We start from the raw sequence: 20,357 nt of genomic DNA, 5'->3' as shown, positions 1-20,357 counted from the left end.
AATTTGACAACGGACTGTTGATCCTGGCTATCTTATTTTTCTTCAATGGCTTTACATGACAACTGAAACTTGGCCTGCTTTTCAACAATTCTATTAGTATATCCAGAGTAAATCAATTGAAAGCTTTTCTATGCCGGTCAATTGCATGACAATGTGTCTTGTGTGGTAAGCACAAAGGATATACTATGCCCAGAGAGCTGAGCAAATGTGATATGATCCAGGTAACTGATAAAAAGCTCTGGTAGTGACCCTTGGAATCAAAATTTCATTACTCTGGTATGAACTTGAATAATAAATTTACCACTGTGTTAAGCAAAAATAAGGAATGAAGCAAATTGTTCAAAATTGGCCCATTCTCACCCTTCCGAGTGGGTGACATTGGATCAATTAAAATTAAGTTTTTTTTTCTAGAACACAATTGAGAGAAAATATCCCACATTAGAATACCTCTAAGACAGCGGTTCTCAACCTTTTTCTTGAGAGGTACCCCTCCAAACTTTCGCATTGTGGTACCCCCTTCTTGAAAGAAGGCTTCCAAGCATTTGAAAGAATAATTCCGTGCCCTTTGAATGAAGCCCTCTTGAAGGAAGCTTCTGAATCTCTAGTGAAAGTAAACTTCCGCACCTTTTGACAAGAGGATTCCTAGCCTCTTGAATGGCGGCTTTCGAGCCACTTAAAAGGAGGCTTCCTTTGGCTCTTGAAAGGACGCTTCTGAGCCTCTTGAAAGAATGCCTCCAAGCCACAGTGTTGCTTTTTGCCGATTTCGTGCGCTTTTTTAATAGCATCGTTTCTGTTGATTTTTTCGCTGTAGTTTGTTTGGAGAATACGTTCGATATGAAAAAAGCCTTTTTTGAGAAAATCTGTAAAATGATTAATCCACCTAAAAGTGAGATAAAAATTTTGCTTAACCATCGAAACCAGATATGAGCCTAGTATCTTCAGGAAAGTTGTAGCGGATGGTATTTCAAGCCACTTTGCCAAAGAGACCCCATACCTATGACTTATATAGTACGAGATATGTGACATTTTCTGTGGAAGGTACCTGAAATCAGTTTTTTGAGCATAACTTTTTTTCTATGTTTCAGGCATTTTTACCACCTTCTACAAAGTTGTTTGGCTAACAAAAATACACGTTTTTGTAGAACATTGCAAAGCTCTATCTCTTAAAATTGAAAAGTTATTTGAGAAAATGTGTTTTTTCTAGGGGTGTTTTAGAATCGTGTAACTTGTTCCGGCGCAAAATGGCGCACACAACTTTCTAGTACACTGAAACTGCTGTATGTCTTCTCTTATCTCGTGGTTGAAGCTTGTGTTTACACGAAATTACACGTGAGTTATGTAGGTTTCAAATTTCCCACTTTTTGCTCTACTTGTACACTAAGTTTATGTAAATGCTATAGGATCACAATAAAAATTAACCTTTGATAGGTGGTCAATAGGCCCATAGTATATTGCAACACCATGAATTGAGCTGATGTCTTGGATGCTATTGAAAAAGGGCACGAAATCGTCAAAAAGCAACACTGTGCAAGCGTCTTGAAAGAATAATTCTGAGCTTCTTGAAGGGAGGCTTCCGAGCCTTTTGAACGGAGGCTTCCGTTTCACTTGAAAGTAGGTTTTCGAGCCTCCTAAAAGGAGTCTTCCGAGCTTTTTGCAAGTAGGCTTCCGGTACCTTTTAAAAGGAGGTTGAGCCTTTTGAAAGGAGCTTCTGGATCTCCTCACCTCTTGATAAGATACGTCTTGAGCGTCTTGTAGAGAGGCTTTCGAGCCCCTTAAAAGGAGGTTTCTTATGCATATTGAAAGGACGCTTCTTAGCCTCTTGAAAGTGAAGTTCTAAGCGTTTTGAACGAAGATTTCCTAGCCTCTTGAAGGGAGGCCTCAAGGAGCCTTCTGGGCTTTTTTGAAAGTAGGCTTCTGGCCCTCTTAAAACGAGGCTACTGAGTCTCTTGAAAGGAGGCTTCCGAGCCTCTTGAAAGGAGGCTTCCGAGCCTCTTGAAAGGAGGCTTCCGAGCCTCTTGAAAGGAGGCTTCCGAGCCTCTTGAAAGGAGACTTCCGAGGCTCTTGAAAGGAGGCTTCCGAGCCTCTTAAAAGGAGGCTTCCGAGCCTCTTAAAAGGAGGCTTCCGAGCCTTTTAAAAGGATGCTTTCGAGCCTGTTGAAAGGAGGCTTCCGAGCCTCTTGAAAGGAGGCTTCCGAGCCTCTTGAAAGAAGGCTTCCGAGCCTCTTGAAAGGAGGCTTCCGAGCCTCTTGAAAGGAGGCTTCCGAGCCTCTTGAAAGGAGGCCTGAGCCTCTTGAAAGGAGGCTTCTGAGCCTCTTGAAGGAGGCTCTGAGCCTCTTGAAAGGAAGCTGAGTCTCTTGAAAGGAAGCTTCTGAGCCTTTTAAAAGGAGGCTTCTGAGCCTGTTGAAAGGAGGCTTCTGAGGCCTCTTGAAAGTAGGCTTCTGAGCCTCTTGAAAGGAGGCTTCTGAGCCTCTTGAAAGGAGGCTTCTGAGCCTCTTGAAAGGAGGCTTCTGAGCCTCTTGAAAGGAGGCTTCTGAGCCTCTTGAAAGGAGGCTTCTGAGCCTCTTGAAAGGAGGCTTCTGAGCCTCTTGAAAGGAGGCTTCTGAGCCTCTTGAAAGGAGGCTTCTGAGCCTCTTGAAAGGAGGCTTCTGAGCTCTTGAAAGGAGGCTTCTGAGCCTCTTGAAAGGAGGCTCTGAGCCTCTTGAAAGGAGGCTTCTGAGCCTCTTGAAAGGAGGCCTGAGCCTCTTGAAAGGAGGCTTCTGAGCCTCTTGAAAGGAGGCTTCTGAGCCTCTTGAAAGGAGGCTTCTGAGCCTCTTGAAAGGAGGCTTGAGGCCTCTTGAAAGGAGGCTTCTGAGCCTCTTGAAAGGAGGCCTGAGCCTCTTGAAAGGAGGTCTCTGAGCCTCTTGAAAGGAGGCCTGAGCCTCTTGAAAGGAGGCTTCTGAGCCTCTTGAAAGGAAGCTTCCGAGCCTCTTGAAAGGAGGCTTCCGAGCCTCTTGAAAGGAGGCTTCCGAGCCTCTTGAAAGGAGGCTTCCGAGCCTCTTGAAAGGAGGCTTCCGAGCCTCTTGAAAGGAGGCTTCCGAGCCTCTTGAAAGGAGGCTTCCGAGCCTCTTGAAAAGAGGCTTCAGAGCATTTTGAAAAGAACCTTCCGAGCCTCTTGAAAAAAGGCTTTCGAGCTTTTTGTAAGAAGGCTTCCGACTTTCTTGAAAGGAATCTTCTCTGAAAAAAGCCTTCATACCTCTCAAATGGAGGCTTCCGAACCTTTAGATTCTAGAGGCATATTCCTAATATATTATTCAACATTTTGTTTAGATCAGGTAGATTGCATTGAAGATTTTTCGACGTTTTGTCCTTTTGATCTGTTGTACCGCAGCCCTCCATACGCTGTGGTGGTTGAGCTGAGCAGGATTTAATTGGCTTAGATTATGCATATTATGTACAAGACAAAGTTTCAAAAGGAAAAATACAAAAAAATACACAATTATCAAAACTTCATCAATAACTTTCGATTGGAATTTAATACGTCTGCCATTACGCATTTTTGTCCGAGGTAACCCCTAGCTAGCTGCGACAAGCTTTCGTTCGCAATCTCCGGTGACAGATCGAATACTCGGACATACCGCATATTTGTTTCTGCGATTTGCATCCGAGCTTCAACCGACTTCCCACTCGAATAAACAAACATCCTCGGGGCCATGTTTTTCCTCATCGATTACTTCATTGCATCGCGCAAAACAAATTTGATGTGCGGCGAACGATCGTGTGCCGTTTTGTACGCCGTGTTCATCACTAACAAATCTGTATCGAGCTGCTTCAAAAAGCAGGCGATTTCAGAGACACACCAGAGTAGAACGAAATAATGTAAACGGCCGATAAACAAAGAGAAGCAAACACGCGCGATTGCTTACTATTGTTAGATATGTATGAAAAAAAAAACAAATACTGTACAGAGGAAAACTATTCCGTCTGCACCCGACAACGACAGCAACTGAACTGGCAGCGTGTATTGGCGTGGGTTAATTTCATGCTTCAAAAGTTTCCAGAATTTCTTCGGAAACTCCTCCAAAACTTCCTCCGAACTCACTGCAAGAGTGTCCATGAATCTTCTTCCAGGAATTCCTCCGTATGCAATTTCAGGATTTCCTCCTGAAGTTCGTTCAGAAATTCCTTTGAAAGTTTGCTAGAAATTTTTCTGGAACTTTCTTCATGAATTCATATAGAATTTCCTACTAGAAGTTCTTTCTGAATTCTTTGGCAATTTCCTTCAGGAATTCTTCTGGGTGTTCCTTAGTTAGTGCAAGTTAGTGCAGGATTTTCTACTAAAGTTCGTTCGGGAGTTTTTCCACAAATTTCACCAGTGACTGCTCCGGCAGTTCCTCCAGGAATTTCTCCAGAAGTATCTCCAGGAATTCCCCCAGGAGTTCCTCCAAAAGATCCTCCAGGAAGTTTCTCCAGCGATTCCTCCGGAAGTTCTTACAGGAATTCCTCCGTAAGTTCCTCCAAGAATTCGTCTGGAAGTTCCTCCGGGAATTCCTCCGTAAGTTCCTCCGGGAACTCCTCCGGAAGTTCCTCCGGGAACTCCTCCGGAAATTCCTGCAGGAATCGATGCAAATGTTCTTTTAGGAACTTTCTCTAGAATCTACTCCTGAAATTTCGAGAAATCTTCTTGTAACTCTTCGGGAACTTCCTCCAGGAATTCCTTAGGGTGTTCCTCTGAAAGTTGTGACAGGATTTCCTACGAAAGTTTGTACACCCAACCGGCGGTTGTTAGATTTTCAAACAATTCTGTATAAGAATCTACTAAAACCTGTATAAAAATTGGGCATATGCGAAATTGTTAGATTTTTATACAAATATTGTATAAAAATCTAACAATTTTGTAAGGTTTTCTTACATTTTTGTATAAGAATCTAACAATTTCGCATATGCCCAATTTTTATACAGGTTTTGGTAGATTCTTATACAGAATTGTTCGAAAATCTAACAACCGCCGGTTGGGTGTACAGACATTCCTCAGGAAGTTTGTTCAAAACTTCCTCCGAAAGAGCGTCCAGAAATAGCTCCGGAATGCTCTCAGTCAGGAATTCAACTTGAAGCTACTGTAAAAAACCACATGATAGTTTCTACAGATTTTTTCACAAATAGAAATTCCCTCAGTAATTCTTTATGAAATTCCTTCAAAAATGCTCCATGCAGTTTCGCCAGGAATTCCCCCAAATCTTTTCAAACTTTTTTTCAAGAATTCTTCATAAATTATGAAATTCTTCTAAACTCATCACCAACCAGTCCCCGGGAAGGCTTCTGTAAATTCCTTCAGGAATTCCTCCAGAACATCTTTTTCAATCAATTCGGAAGTTCCTCCAAGTGTTTTCCTCAAAATTCCTTAAAAATTCCACTCGACAATCGTTCAGAAACCCCTGGAGTTCGTAAATGATTTCATGAAGCAGGATTTCTTTAAGAAATTTTCAGAGGAAAATCTCAAAAGGACCTCTGGTGGATTACCCTGGACTTGCTGGAGGAATTATAAAAAAAAAATCTTGAAAATGGTTGAAAACATTCTAGAACTAGAAGTATTTTCAAAAAAAGTTTATGAGGAATTTATAAAATAAGTATGGCTGAATATCAAAACAAATTTTACAAGCAAGTCTCAAAGAACTTTAGACCGTGATACTGCGAGATTCCTGCACGATAAAAAAACATATGAATGTCAAATGTCCATACCAACTGTTGTGCATTTGAATTTGCACTACTTTATAATCCAGCAAATATCAACAGATGAGCAAGAGCGATGACCTCGATAACATAAATTGGCATGAACTAGCCTTGCATAAAAAGCCAAATACCAAAAAGTTATACCAAGAATTAATATCAAATATTGGGTATATATTAAATATCTTTATGAATATTCAAAATACTATAATCATAACATGCTTGGGTAATTCAATACTAATTGGATAATAATTTGTGATCTATTTGTTATTGTAATAATAGGGTCTGAAGTATTGTGCATATGAATTATTGGTATTACTCCTTTTGAATGAAACCTTTGATGCAAGGCTAGTTCATAACAGAGTATGGTGTCAATAACAGAATAAGGTATTATTGAGTTATTTTATCTTGCTCGGGTTGACTCTATGTTAAATTTCTATCATCTATTTTTAGAACTACATAAATATTACTCTGCTTTTAAATACATAGCCTTACACCTGTGAATTCAATAGCACAACACTTCGAAAGACTGGTGGTGCTGATCGAAGTGATAATCGTTTTTACTTCAAGTGAGGAGCACTCTGATCACCAATGTTGATGGTATGGGATTGTCGATATGAAACGCACTTGTGATTGAAAAGTTGTACATTCAAAAGATGGAACAGTTAAATTGAGCGTATTAATGTTTTACTGTGTAGTTGAAATTGAAAGGTGCTCTGGAAGAAATTCCTTAAATTATTGTCCAACAATCCCCACCTTTTGTGTATTTTCGGCAAGAACGAAAGGGATAGGGGAAGAGGCCCCAAAACGCCCCCCGATGCAAAACGCCTTTTGTGGTTTCCCTCATATTTACCGTCATTAAGATGGCCGTAACAAAACTAGATCTAAAATTATGTAGGTTAGGCGAAAAAAGTTTCAAAATAGTGTATGGGAAGGTCGGAAAAACTTAAAATTTCCACATTTTGAAGAAACATCTAACATTTTGGCGAGGCAAAACGCCCTAGTGGCTCTAACCTACAATGTACTTGCGTCTCCACGCACTATCCATACCAGAATGCTAATTCGCCGACGCATGGTATTTTGTTTGTTGTTTGTATTTTGTTATTGACGCATGTTGTATTTTGTTGTTTTGGCCAAAATATCACCACTTTTTTGAAATGTGAATATTATCAATATGATTGAGATTTTTGACAATTTTTGAATGGCATCACCTAGCTATCTTGTTTAACTGTTGCATAATGTAAAAATACCCATGAATAGCGTTACAAATAAGACAATAAAGTAGTGTTTGCTTAGCTAGGGCATATTGCCCCCCCCCCTTCCCCTACGAAATTAAAAAAAAAATGTAAGAAATCCTACTGCTGCAATAGCCATCGACGCGGTAAAAAAAACACTTGGTGGCGTGGTCAATTTTCATACGGCGGCACTTCGATTCATTTTTGACGCTGGCGTCGACGCAAGAAAAACGTTGGCAGCGGCAGCGTGGAGCGACGGAGCACAGGTCTAGTTGAGTGTAGCAGCTCCGAATCCATTTCTCGGGGAAGGAAAAGGATGACAAATTGAGGATATACCAAGACGATAATTACTTCACTATGTGTTATCACCGGCAAAACTTTGACGTAGGGTTCGTCATCTCACTCGCTTAGGGTCTCAAACCACTTTCTACATAGAGCCGCATGGTTCACGATTTTTCAAATTTGCACAAACGCTGCTGTTTTTTGCCCTTTGCACACGAAATGTAATCACGAAAAGGGTAACACTAGATGTAGTAAGCCGGAGGCGTAGTGCTACTTCTTTTCGAAAGCAGAGATACAATCTACACTAGAGTGGCTCAAATTAGTATGGGAAAAACTTTTTTCAATTTTTTTGATGGGCCGCCCTCTTATTCGGTTCTATTTGATGCCCTGATGCTCTGGACAAAATTTCAGCCAAATCGGTCAACGTTTGGGCGGTGCTAAACTCGTTGGAAGTTTATATGCAAAAATGTATGCAGAAACTTCATCGTAAGTTGTGCCGTCCAACTGCAATTTACTGTTTTTGGATATTTCTGCATACATTTTTCCATATAAACTTCCAACGGGTTTAGCACCGTCCAAACATTGACAGATTTGGCTGAAATTTTGTCCAGAGCATTAGGGCATCAAATAGAATCGAATAAGAGGGCGGTCCATCGAAAAATTTGAAAAAGTGTTTTTTGAGCCACCCTAATCTACACACATTTCTACACATTTCTACAACAAATTATCTGAAAGAAGCTTTTTTGGACGAATTTTCTGATTTAGTTACTTCTTTGTATTTTCTGGAACTTCCGGATATGATCCGAACTATTCCGTATTGCTTCTAAATGACCTTATTCCTATTAACAACTTTGTTGAAGGCACTATCGTTATGAGAAATCAGTTTCTCAAGGTATGTAATCTCGAGTCTGTTAGCTTAAAGGTGATGCTAAATTTTGCAGGTGATATTGTATTACTTTGTTGAGCATTTTCATTCTTTTGGCTGGTAGTGTAAATTGTTGAAACGGGTCGTGAGACGTGGAAAATCTTTTTTTACAGCAATTAAAGTTTTGGTATCTTCGATATGAAGTTAATTAAGTCAAGTCACTTGCCATCAACGAGTTAGTACTACCCCTTTCAATTCCATCATTTAAATGGTAGTGTGCGAATAATGATTGGACAGTACTAGCTCAACTTGTGATAACTTGCGACATTCCACTAAGAATCTCCAAATAACTTTCTATTTTGTAAAGTCAATTGTTACACAACACAATTATTGACAAATTCTATAACATTAAAAGAACTTATCGGTAATAATTTGTTTTTATTTGTTTTTTCAATATATTTTCAGACATATTTTCTACAACAACTGTGAAGCGAAGGAGACTAATCTTGATCAGAAAGACCACACAACTACACATAAATGGAACGAAAGTTAAATATACCAAATACACCCTTAAATTACACCAAAAAGTTAAATTGAACACACGAAAACAAAACAAATAATAGAATTGTAGCACCAGGTTAAGGACCGAATGAGAGAAATCATTCAAAATATCTTTCTACATGAAAACACCCAAATCCGAAAACATGAACATACCAGAACAGGTTTCAAAATGGAAGGAAGTACTCACCCAAAGCATACGAATAATGAATTTTAAAGCTTGTTGAATCGGATGTTTAGAAACATTGAACTGAATGCAACCACCCACAACGACGCGGAATGAACGGGGCACTGGAGCTCGTTCGTAGTGAGAAGGCCAATAAAGCAAACGTAACACGAACCAAAGCGAGGCGGTTTTCCGATGGTTATTAGTTGAAACAACATGTTAGATGGCTACAAAACAGATGCAGACGAACTAGATTTTTTAAATGTTAGACTGTCGAACTATTTGAGGTTTTATTTTTCGATTGTGTTTTTGTACGTATTTTATCTGACGGCGGATGTAGTAAAACTGGAATTGTTGAGGAAAATCCAACGGAGAACAAAGTTTCGACGAATAATCACTCTAAATGTGGCAGCGTTAAATTTGTGTGTAGATGAGTAGCATTGATACAAAACTTTTAGATTTTATAACCAACAATTGGTGCAATATTATTATAATATATCTTTTATACACATTGAAAATCAGAGGCAAAATCTATGAACAGAAGTTAAAAGTTCAAATTAAAGGAAATTGCTTTTAAAGTATCTGAATTAACACAAGTGAATCGATTTTATATAAGCGCAAACAAACCGAATGTAATCAACCAAAGAAGTACTTAAAACTGAATAAAATGCACCCTGCAAGAAGATTATTTGAAAGATGAGCATTTCATTTGTTTCCATTTTGAAGTAGTTGGATGTTGTTCAAATAAAATGTAAAACTTAACTAAAATGTAGGACCGATAAAACTCAATGTAAAGCAAATTGATACTCTAATACTAATCGGAAAGTTTTAAACTTTTAGAACAAATGACTGTTAAAAAACATATTTAAACTAAACTGTAACTTCTTGATGTAAACAAAATAATCTGTTTCCTACTAAATGAGAAGCATGTGGCATGGAATTTAAATCGAAGGCATGTAGTAATGGAAATCGATGCATAAATCTAGTTGTTTGAATTTTCGTTTGGTAGCAGCGATAGTTTCGGAGGGAGCAAGCATTCATCGAAGTTCCTGAAGGTGAGCGAATGCGGTCCATCTCTGTTTCACGATAAACGAAATCGGATATCTTTATTTTATTTCTGAAACATCTCAATTCATTTCACCGGTATTTCAAACATCAAAAGCTCCTCAACCCCAACGTTTGCGTCATTTAACCAGAAAACTTCTCTTCTAGAAACTCAAATCGAATCGTATTTACCGACAACAAAATCATCCCATTCCTACAAATCCAATTGGGTCCCGTTTCCGTTCAATCCTTTGCTGTGACCTCCACCTGTTACCGGGGCGATAAGTGAATCATTTTATTACCCCATATTACGCACATTGTCACGTCGTAAATGGCAAACGACGGATCAATCTTTGCTTTATTATCCTCCACAATTCCTGGCTCCTGATTTCCCGTTCGCGGGAATTCATGGCACGGAACGTGAGCCGAAGGTTATCCCAGAGCGGTAATAAAATTATGATTATTTGTTCTGGTTTCTTTTTGGGTTGTTGGCTTCGGAGCCCCCCCTGAGAGGATGGATAATCCACATGATGGTGGTGGGGCGAGACTGCTCGCACGGGCGTAAATAGATTCAGGGTGCTGGTTTTATTGTTTCCCTTCGAAGAATACATTATGAATGGCTTCGATTAGGTCCCAAGGGCATGAACACCGATTGGAATCAATATGCTCTACGACAATAAATGGCAATCTTTGACTGTATCGTAAACCTGTTATATCCTGTTGTTCAAAAAATGATAGATGTGCGACAATTATTAGCTTCCAATAATGTAACATATTAAATCATGAGTTCAAAATTATTATTTTTAGGCATTGCGGTGGAAACTCAACATTTCAAAACTCATGCACAATCAAAATCATACACTAATACACGGTTCGATTCATTCTTGATTCTCATATGGTAAAACATGAAATTAATGTCTTAATGAGAAAAAATATTTAAGCTCTTTTAGTGGAATGTTATAAGACGAGTTTAGTACTTTCCATTAAATTCCACCACGTTTTGTAATCTTTGCAGATACGTATTTCGACCTCAACTTTAAGGCCGTCTTCAGTGTCTCGTACTTGACTCGACTTGAAGTCCAGTCAAGTACGAGACACTGAAGACAGCCTCACAAAGATTACAAAACGTGGTGGAATTAAATGGAAAGTACTCAACTTTTTTTTTCACTTCAATTCTACGCATTGCGATTCTTTCACATCAGCCGTAAGATAAGTGTTCAACCCGTTATTCATCAAGACAAAACAAACAACCATGCGTTCACCATTATTTTATATGAAATTGAGTCATTTTACATCACCATTCTGACGTTTTGCCCAAGCACATTTTTAAACATGTTTTTAATGCGTTAGAAAGTCATGTAAACCTTGTTGTTTTGAATAGGACATCATTGTGAAATATAGGGGAGAACGGTCCAAAATGCACCCCTTAAGCTTTTCCGATGTTTTCGCCCATATAAACAAAAATATTCAACCATTTCAACGTATAGGTGCAAAATTTACAAACCCAGCTACATTTCACAATGATCTCCTATTCAAAACAATAAGGTTTTCATGACTTTCTAACGCATTTAAAAAATGTTTTAAAAACAGGCCTGGGGCAAAACGCCCGAATGGTGGTCTAAAATGGATGTAAAATGATGGTGAACGCAAGGTTTTTTCATAATGGATTGAACTACATTCTTACGGATGTGGTGGAAAATAGCAAATCGTTAAATTTGAGTAAATATGAAGGGATTTTGCTAATTTTTTCCAATGGAGCTCAATGATGGATAACTAATTATGAATTGTAATGGTAATATTCGTTAATAAATGTACTACAACAGATTATATGAGTGATTTTATGAGTGAGGTTATTTTGCCCCATGTGTGCATTTTGGACAATTCTCCCTAGCTGGTTTTGTAAATTTTGCATCTGCATGTTGATACGGTTCGGTATTCTTGTTTATATTGGTGAGAACATTGAAAAAAAAAATTAAGGGGTGCACATTATACTGTTCTCTCCTACTCTGCCTATGATCGCATATTTGTAACAATCGACAAAAGTAGGCATGGGAGAAATGGAACGATTAAGTTTTTGATATGCAAAAGTATGCAAATCTAAATGATTTTCTAAAAATTCCCAAAAATTACACAAACACTTTATCCAGTTGGAATCTTCGGTAGAAACATTTCCATTACTTGGTGTTTGAATGCAAACTAATTTCGCAAATTTTTGTACACAGCACTTGGCGTACCGGCAATAAATTTTTCCAGTGTTACGGTTATGCGGTCACTTTGCTTAATGTTACAAAACAACTTGGTATTTTTTTCGAGTTTTTTGGAACAAACTTTCTTATTTCACCTGGTCAGCCGGAAGAACTAGCGATTTGTAGATGTTTCATGAGCTTATTTCAAAATCGACAACAATGCAAATGTTACAAATATGCGATCATGGGCAGTACTGTTGATTTATAATTCTGTGCGGTTTATGTCCTTTTGATGACGATGTTCTGACTCCTATGACTCCAATTACGGTGTATTTTTGTTCGTTCATGAATTCGGGAACGCTTTATTATCGTGCGCAATCCCGCATAACGAAAAACAGGATGTTATATGATCAGAATCATTATTGTGATGTACATTTTACGTTGAGGTTATCAGATAGTTTTCAGGCGATTCAACCAAAACTTCTCGACATTACCACTTAATGTCAATATTTAACATGTTGTCTTCAAAATATTCTTTATTTTCTTCATTATATATCAACATCATAACATACTGTCGAGCGAAACTTTTGCACGCGAAAAAGGCCGAAATTTTATGGTGACAGAACTTAACAATCCGTTCAAAATATTGTTGTTTGTCCAATAACCGTACCACAAACTGTTCAAACTGCATATCAGGTTGTTCGTTTACAGTTGTCAATAATAAAGGTAATGGTAAGCGTCACAACCCAAGTAACATTCGAACAGCACTTTGGCATTTGAAGATATTTATTGTGGTTTTATTGCGACAATCGTCATGCTCTTCTGTTTAGGAAAGGCATTTAACAGGCATGAACTATGATCTGTCTTCTAGCTGTTGTCAAAACTTTTTGAAGCAGGTTGTAAATTCCGCATACCATAAAATTTAAATATGGATCTATAGCGGCACTCCATGCCTTGATAAAACGCATTTTAGACGTTAGTTTTATTTGATGTAATAAAATACTTTTTAAAGTCGTTTTGTAACCATAAAAGTCACTTCCAAAACATTTGGCTTCAAATGAGATCAATTGGTATTTGTGGTGGCTACAAATTTTGCATTTCTGATTGAAAACAAAACATGTTGTCAAGTGAATATGAGTAGCAAGGACTAAAACATTATTTAAATAGCAGATAAACTTACTTTACTATTACCATTCTGCGTGCTTACTCATAATATACATGCTGATACATTTTCAGCTACATCAATCATCTTGATATTGAAAATTACATATGCCAAATTGCGAGGTGACAAATTCGAAATAAGTCTCTAGAGAGAAACTAACAGAAAATAACACGATGCGTAGACGCGCCCCTGATACCTTGAACTTCACTTTCATTTCATTCACGGTGACACGGAACTGTGCATTCTTGTTTCCGAACGATAAAGTGCCGTCACATGCGAGTATTTTATTTCCTACTTACGTGTAATAAAATGATCAATTCGAAGTTTTAATCCTTAACTTCTCCTGCTTCCATCCATGCCTTTTGTTTTTTTTTTGAGAAACTTGAACTGTCAAATTCTCTCTAATTATGGCCATCATATATGTTGAAAAATAACCAATCGGCATTTGTAACAGCCAATCGATCTAGTACATAAACAATTCAGCTTGGAGATAAGCCTCATTATTGCCACCTCTAAACATTATGATTTTATAGTTGATTTCATCGAAGCAAAACAATTTGAACCAATAGATCTCGAAAAATTATTTTGTATGCCATCGCCATATTGTTTTCGCTTCACTTTAGTAGATATTTTGAATCCAAATACTGCATTATAATCATGGTTACAGGTATGCGATGTTGTATTAACGATTCAGCTACGAACAATAAAAAATAAATAATGATAATTTAGTATAAAAGTGCGAATTTAGATTTCTTGAAAAAAAAATTGTTTTGAAAAATAATTGTTGAAACTGGGTTTACTGATAGCGCGTCGATTTTATGAGTGTTTTGCACTAAATGACACAATAAATCTGAATCCGCACTTAAAATTAATGCACCGTAAGTCACTTCACTTTTCATTATTATTATCGATGATTGAGAGTATTTTAATTGAATTTCAGATTATGACATTTTGGGTCTTCATGTTCATTGTAAAAGTTTAATTTATTTTCTCGAGACTGAACGTATTATATAAATTCATATGATTGTTTGAATAAAGCTATATCTAGAGAATACGGAAGGCATCGAGATTAAATGGCTTAGAAAAAGCTTTAAATGAAGCCAACTTTCTTTTATAGTAGTTTGCAAAATGATTTCGAAAGGTTTCAGGTGCCGAGATTGTATTCATTTTTCGTCATACTCTGATCTTGACGCCCGTCTTATATTTACACTTCAAAACCATTGCAAGAGTGGGCCAGCTAGGCAGATGCTACTCTTCAAGAGGTTTTGGTGTAAGCTACCGAGAAGCAATTGCCTTGACTAGGGTTTTATTGCCGTAGGAAGAAAATACTTTTGTAGTAAGTCACAAAACTCGAAATGTTACTTGGGAACAGTAAAGGATACTGATGCTGACCGCAAGTTCGTTTACAGTTCGTAGGGTAAAGGATGTATTTTGGACCACCAAGAGGAATTTGCACTCAGTGGTCCAAAATAAGAGCCGTCGAACTGGTGGTCCAAAATACCTTACCCTAATTATGCGGGATTCGGACGGCACGAGATTCTCACAGCAGTGAACAAACCGTCGGCTGCGGGAGAAGAAAAACGGTTGAAAAACTTGGTACCACGTACTTAGCGAACTGGCGTTAGATTGAGTTAAGGCAAAGGTTGATGAGTTTCCCTTTCTAAAAGTAGGCGTTTGCCCGAAAAAAAAGAGAGATGTAATATCTCATATTGTCGCAGGCGAATGTAACCATAATAAGGATAAAATATATGAGTTCCCTTCTTAAGGTGAAGGTTGGTTGAGTACCCAAAACAAAGTTTTGGTGCAATAAAAACATTCATTTACTGCAGTAGTAAGTGATGAACTTTGTATCCACTTAAAAATCACTATAATAAAGAATTTAAAAAAAATACTGCAGTAGCATTGGTGTCGTGTTTATTTCAACAAAGATTATTAGTAGGGTGGTTAAAAAAATCGACCATGCGACACCACGCCCACACGACTTCATCTCATACAGTACGAGTATGAGTATGAGTCATACCCCGAGTGTCCTCCGAAAGCCTGAGCTGGCTTGGAAAAACTGACTAAGCTTATGCAGTTTAAAGTTTGTATTAAAATGGGATAGTATGGGAAAACTGTTTTTTTCATTACACTGACGTCTCCCCACCCGAGCAGCACAAGTCAGACAAAAATGGTTGCAGCAACTTGATTGTGACCGAATCTGGTCACATATAAGTTGCAGTGACCCATGTGGAACAAGTGTGTTGCTAGGGCACCAAGCACCAGCGAAAAAAGAATCCACATAGCTAAAGGTTAAGTCTGTACTCACCGAAAATCACATCTTGATTTATCGTTCTAACAATCAGTAATCGATTCTATATTACATTGCACTTGTTAGTGAAGCCATCTGCGAAGTTTGATGACCATGGCCTAAGATTCGCAACCTGGAATAAAATCAAATAATATTGAACGACAAATCGATATGCGATTCCTGTAGAGTTGAAGCTCATGATTATTACTCCAAGTAATATGAACTCGCTCCTTGCCGGTCAATGAACTCCTACCCAAATCAGCCCAAACAATCGGAGCACACCCAGAATGTCGAATAGAATCGACTGAGCGTGGCGAAGCAAAATTTATTTTTTCAACCACCCTAATTTTAAGTTTGCTGCTACGCGGTGACGATGTTTACCTTCGCTCCGCGATCAATTTTCACTATCTTTTTCGGGCAAGAATTGTGAATAATATCAAGTTTTTACATCAGACTAGTGACTAATTAAATAAAGTAAAGATTGATAAATATCCTAACAACATTTCGGGTTGATCCTGTGCGGAATGGTGTTAGAAAACTTGTATTTAGTTGCGCTGTGAGAAGAAGTGAAGTGAAGTGATTGAATTGGCAAGTAACTGCTGATTTATTCCATAAGCCAAACTGCATAGGATCCATTGAAGAAATATGTTCATAATGGAAGGAAGTTAATCCACAGGAACAGGTTAGTAGTTTGATTATTTGGAGGGGTAGTGGAGACCCATTAGCGGACGGGTGCCATACTGGTACTGCCATCGTGGTACTCTTCCTACTACATATCCCAAGTAACATTTCAAGTTTTATAACGCTCTTGAAGACCATAATTTACTCTCCAAGAGTGTTATAGAACCAAGATAAACCCAAAATGTTACTAGGGATGTCCTTAACCCTTCCGTTACAAACCCCCTTTTTTGGAAACGAAAACAATTTTTTTTTTTGCTGTGGCATATTTTATCGCAACTTTCACCAGAAGAAGCGGAATTTATTCAAGTTTTAGGAGTTTTATAATTTCCAGGATTGATCACGTGGTTCCAGAGTTATTTTGGATTTAAAATGGGTGTTAGCTTTTGGCCATTTCTCAGAACGCATACTTCGGTAATGATTATGTTAGATACTTTGATTGGAAACGGCGCATATATACCAAATATGATGAGGAATTTGATCGGTCAAAAATATGGCCTGTATTACGGACGTACCGCCGGAACCTGTTCACGGAAATAGGCGAATACCATCATACGATACATGAAACTTCATGATTTTAAAAGTTACGGCAATATATGATAGTTTTGTACTTCCTGGGTCATATTTGAACCGATTGGAACCAGTAAACGAATTTACCTAGTTCCGTTTCAAATGTAAGTTTTTGGAAAATAAATAAACCACATCATGCGTCACACCAAACCCCATGATTTCAAAATCTATGGCATTCTATAGTAGTTGTGAACTTCTTGGACCGTATTTGAACCCATTTGAACCGGTAGACAGATGTACCAATTACTCACAATTCATTCCGGTGATGGTGCAATCAAGTAAAAGGACACCAGAGTACGAATCGTATGGTAATGAAAATCGTAATGAAAAATCATGGGCTCTTTGATCATGTTCTGAAGTTTTGAATACACAAATTGCTAATAATTCTACACAGCTTGTTGTTTCCAAAATCAATATCTATTATCAAACCCCAGAAATCCAAAAGGTGAATGTAAATACATTACGTTTATATAGTCCTACGTCTACTCGCGGCTATGTTGAAAACATTACCCTTTGCTCGTTTTTTATACCAAAAGTGCGAAGAAATTACTCACACGCAAGAAACGAGAAAGTCACTATCACCGCTAGGTGGATTAGTCTGTGTTTTTTCAGGAAAGTTGCAGCACAGTGAATTGTTCAGCAAGCAAATTGTGCTGCTTGGGCAGACGCGATCATTTAAAGAAGACATTGTCACATTCTTTCACTATGTTCCAAACAAACGACCCCATTTAAAGAAGGGACCATTTACCCTCTTTTCCTTATACCGGGAAAATATGTTCATTTTAAGAAGAGATTATTTCCCCCTTTTCTTTAAAGATGAGTTTATTATAACAAGCAAACGTTCATTTAAAGGAAGCTTCTGCTTACTTCGCTTCATACCGGCCAGACGCGTTCATTCAAACAGAGCGTTGCCTTCTTTCATCGCTTCGTCTTCTTTAATGGCTCTGGAGCCTGGGCTGTTTTCAACTTCGCGTTCTACTAGCATTTCCATAGTTATTAAATGAAAACTTTCTTGCCTGCGAGTTGCATGAATATCTTATGTGGCAGTCATCTCTCATCTATCATATTTCGATATGTAGCATACCGTGAGAGATATTATTCGCAAACTGTTACGATAATCAGCTGATTCGGGGGGCTAAACCCCATGACAGTTTTTTTTAACTTGTATACAAGTGCGATAGATTTTTATATGGCTTGTTATGATTCGAAGAGGCTTTTGCCTTTCTTTTATATTTGTTCGTTATCCATTGAGAGCGATTTCTGCAAACCCTAATGGCAGTACAACGGATACACCGTGCTCAAGGAGCCGAAAATGCTTCCCACCCTAAAACATTTTAGGCCATACCAAGAGTCAAACTCGCAAGCTCCAGATTGACAATCCTACACTTTTGCCCACATGGCTAACTGCATACTCATCGCTCTGTATAGCACTCAAAAAGAAGAGAGAAGCATTTGGGGAATTGTTACATTCGAGAAAATATTACATTTGGGGGATTGGTTTTCGGGGAAATTGCGTACGGTCATCTTTGATCATTTTCGCAATTAGTTCTTACGTTTTCGTTTTGGTTTTCTGGAAATTGTCGTACAATCTGTTTTATTGTTTTATGTGGTACTTTTCCCAAGACTGCTTGCATTTTTCTAAAATGGTTAATTGGTAATAGTGAAACATATCTTATGGCTATCGACACTTCGTTTAATGTAATGCCAAATGTTTGTCAAGTCTTCCAAGTCAACATCTCACAGTCTGCTAGATGTCTGGATGAAATTACCATGAAATAGTCATTATGACAAAAAGTGTACTAAGGGTCAGTACTGCAAAAGGTTATGATCGTCATAAGACTTCGAGCGAAGCGCCTTTTTCTATCTCAGGTAACTAAATGAAATATCATGGGCTCTTTGATCATTTTCTCATGGCACCAATGAAGAGAATTTGCGGTTTGTTTTGAAATTAAAATTTCTGATTTATTTGAACAGATAACCCTGGGAGGGCAAAACAGATTAAAAAAGTGTATGCCAAGCAGATCCGAAAACAAAACTTCCGGCAAGATCATTTTCTAAAGTAATAATAATACGCGAATACAAAATTTGGCCTTTGACGTTTGGTGAGGTTTTGAAATTGTTTGATAGTTTTTTATCGCAGATAGAAGAGCCAGGCTAGAAGCTCATGAAAATTGTTGAAAGTTCTTCACGGCCGTCTCTGAAGCACATCGTGGACAAGGGAGGGTGGAGAAGCTTCAAAAATGGTACAAAAAAAAAACAAATTCTACAATGTTGTATCTGAGCATATACAGATTATATTTTGGATGACAAACACTTTCTTGGAGACTTAGTTTCGTCGTGTTAACCTTGCCGTGGGTGGATGGTGTGGATCCGTCCTTAGATCGCACCACAGAACCTTTCATTCCCAGGAGTCGTCCCTTATTTTAAAGGTTTTCCTTTGAACAACACAAAACTCGCGATCTCAATACAACTACAAATACTCAACCCGACATTTATTGGAACCAAGCTAATGAGTTTCACGTTTATTCACGAACTATATTAACTTAACTACATATAATTGAAACCGTGATGATATACTTCCTTCGGCGATCGGAGCATACTGGTCTCTAATCTGCTTCAACGGTCATCGTCTAGCCTACGGTCAGTAATGTACCCAAGGCTGCGTAGAGATTCTCATAGGAACGTTCGGATGATCATCTTTTTTTTAACGATGGTAATGAAAATCTTCAACCAGACACCTGGAGAGGCGAAACCAGGTAGTGTGGGGATGGGTTCACCACTCCCGACCCTCTAAAACCAACTCCTTCCTCTCCAGTCATTCCCCGGCCACAAATTGCAATACTTTGGGGGATGACCATTGGGCATTGCGCACCCTACATGACGTTCACAAGTGCACGTAGGCGCCTCAACTATTCTAGCATTCCCCATGCACCACATGTGCATCAACACGCACCTGCCTATGCCGCTCGAATGATTGCAAAAGAGACTTACAGGTACCCTGCTGGGGGTACCCTATGCCGCCATCACACAACATAGACAGTCCTCATTCAGTATGGTGTTCACCCCAGGTAACACCACTTGTCTACCAAGCCGGAGGCGACCCTAGGCTGGTGCCGCTCCTTCCTCAGCTACGAGACAGACCCTTTCATGTCTCATATTTCCAAGGTGCCGGAGAAGCATCAACCCCCCGACACTCCTGCCAGTCATAGCGAGACTTTCGTGTCCTCTAATTTTGAGGTGCCGCAGAGGTATCTGCCCCCACGACACTCCTGCCAGACCTAGCGAGACTTCACTCAATCCGTCACTGGCAGCCGGATCACACTACTGCCTAAGCAGTCACTCTGACCACACGTACCATGCGAGTCTTACTTGTGTGCTCGCTCATACATTCAGTCCCTATCACTTGCACCACTTGTGCACCACTCTCTTGACATTCAGTCTCTCACTCCGTGGGGGTTGTAATACCCCCATCTCCCATTTGTATCCACTCTGTGCACCTCCTGTGCATCGTTTGGGCGTGGAACACCCGGCACGTCACGCGTGCCTAACACTCACCTACCCGGGCTTTGATACTGCCAACAGGGTCTCGGACAGGTACTTTGCAGGCAGTACCAACCTG

General features: G+C 38.8%; 1 protein-coding gene across 2 annotated transcripts in view; it reads left to right on the top strand.

Annotated features, from left to right (window-relative positions):
• LOC134224398 (uncharacterized) overlaps positions 1-9,503 on the top strand; it is a 201,286-nt gene extending 191,783 nt beyond the window's left edge. For both annotated transcript variants that reach the window (XM_062703717.1, XM_062703715.1), the window contains exon 11: positions 8,550-9,503. The gene's annotated coding sequence lies outside the window, so the exon portion shown is untranslated. The remainder of the gene's footprint in view (positions 1-8,549) is intronic.
• Positions 9,504-20,357: the final 10,854 nt, after the last annotated feature.

This window comes from Armigeres subalbatus, chromosome 3 (assembly GCF_024139115.2).
Source record: "Armigeres subalbatus isolate Guangzhou_Male chromosome 3, GZ_Asu_2, whole genome shotgun sequence".
Taxonomy (NCBI): Eukaryota; Metazoa; Arthropoda; class Insecta; order Diptera; family Culicidae; genus Armigeres; species Armigeres subalbatus.
Note: the sequence above shows the minus strand (reverse complement) of the source record. Positions and strands in the feature narration are given on the sequence as shown.